Genomic DNA, 2,108 nt, shown 5'->3' with positions numbered 1-2,108 from the left:
AGAGTGTTTTCAACTCCACTAATGCCTCTTGAAAAAGCGTCTAGCTCCTGCAAATGGAAATGTAAGAATAGCCAGGTTTGATGGGAAATAGTGTTTTATCCCTTATACAGTTGTAGGAAGTGCAGGCCTCTGCAGGGGATAGCTCATCAGCTGCACCAGCTTTCAAGGAAAATGGAGCATCTCCCTTAAATATTTCTGTTGTGCCAAACACTTCACTTTCGGGCTTTTCTCTCATGCTTTAGTTTTCCCGACTATGTCAAATCAGCCCCTGTGACCAGCAGAGTTCTTTACTTTGCCAAAACCAAATATATTTGTAGGAAGCAGATTTTTGGCTGCAGCTTTCAAAGGACTCTGAATAAATTAAAACCACCAAAGCACATGTACTGTCTCCAAAAAGATCCTTTGAAAGCCCCAGCTTTCATTTTTATGTAGCCTGTCACCCAAACCAAGGACACCAGAACAAAGCTTTAATTTTTCTTCTCCTTCCTTGAAAGGTTATATTTACCTATATTTTTCTGTCCCCTGCTAACCTCTGCACATTTGTAAGCTATGGAGTTGCTTTGCCAGAGCAGAGCAAATGCAAATTTAATTAACATCTCTTCTGACATTGTCCCCTGGTGCTAGCAAAAAAGTGGGATATTTGGGTATGAGGCCAGATCTGGACTTCTGCTCTTCTTTAAGTAATAAAAGATGAAACTGCAGCTTATGACAGTGGGTGTTTCAGGCAGAGAACAGAGGGTCATAGTCATTCTTATACCATCCTAGGTAAGACAGACATCTCATCTCTGTTGGTGGGGCTGGAAAGGATGACAACAGCTCAGATCAGGGCAGATAGAGTCTTACCATAGATTATGATGGATACCATAGCATCTGCCACAGGAAGGTCCACATGGATTTATGACCTGCTTCTGCAAGGTGAGGACAGGGAGCGCAGGAGATAAGCTCACTTGATCCAGCACTAGATTTGCCATGATCCTCCAGAGGGAAATGAGACTTTCCCCACTGAGCCATGGAGGGAAATTCCTCTCTGTGCCTCTGTGCCAAAATTCATTTTAACAGTCACTGTCTTCACGTCTTGACCGCCCCGGTGCCTGACCCTCTTCATCCCCTGTGTCATTGCTGACATCCTCACAGCAGGCTTGGAACAGCTAATGGGAATGTCCCAGATGAAGTACCTCTCATGAACATCAGGATGAGGCCAACACAGCCCAGAAAGAAAATTTAGAGGAGACGTCCAGATCTCCATCAGTCCATAGGGGTATGTTAGGTGTCATCCTCACCTGCCTCTGGAGGTGCAGCAGAGCTGAGATGCAGCTGGTCCTGGACTAGGGTATGTGAATATTTCATACCTGGAGATTATTTCTCCTTTTCTGAGTTAGGATAAAAATATCTAGAATTTAAAAATAAACAAAACCCAAAATATTTCCTTAAATATGTATGAGCCCTTGAAGTATTTTATGCAAAATTTGAGTTTTGTCTTCTGATGGTCAAATTTAAACATCTGTGATGGGAGTGAGCTGGCACATAAAGCAAAAATTGATTTGGAATCATAACAGAAAGGAAGAATTTAGGATCCTGACATGCAAAAGTTTAATAATGAATTTTCTGTCCACACTGACTCTTACCTGCATATTGTTTTAATGCCTTTGGGCTTTTGGGCTATTTCTGACTAAAAACAAAACCTCCCCAACGCATAGGGAGAAACTCCCCACCCAAATCAATCCTGTGTATATAGTCGGAAGACCAAAGGGAATTCCTCCTTGAACTTTACAAACCTGAATGTTTTTTCAGGTGGGAAGAACTCCTGTGAATCTCCCCTGTTTTGCTATGTGAAGTCTGCTTGTTCCCTTTCCTTCCACCAGTCCCAGCTATTTAGGAAAATGAGGTCAGTGATGGAGTCTCAGAATAAAAACGGATTGAGGTTCTCCTCCCCTTACTGTCCAGACAGAGGTCTGACACATTTTAACAAACATTGCAGTTGGATATAACGCAGTTTCTTCCATCACAGGCATGAAATGCTTGGAATGTAACCCAGAGATCCTACCTCACCAGACAGACAAACTATTATAGGGAAGAAAAAAAAGGCTATCTATCTTCTCTGGATGCTG

This window comes from Acanthisitta chloris, unplaced genomic scaffold (assembly GCF_000695815.1).
Source record: "Acanthisitta chloris isolate BGI_N310 unplaced genomic scaffold, ASM69581v1 scaffold28558, whole genome shotgun sequence".
Lineage (NCBI taxonomy): Eukaryota > Metazoa > Chordata > Aves > Passeriformes > Acanthisittidae > Acanthisitta > Acanthisitta chloris.
The sequence above is the reverse complement of the archived record's forward strand: the minus strand, read 5'-3'. Positions refer to the sequence as shown.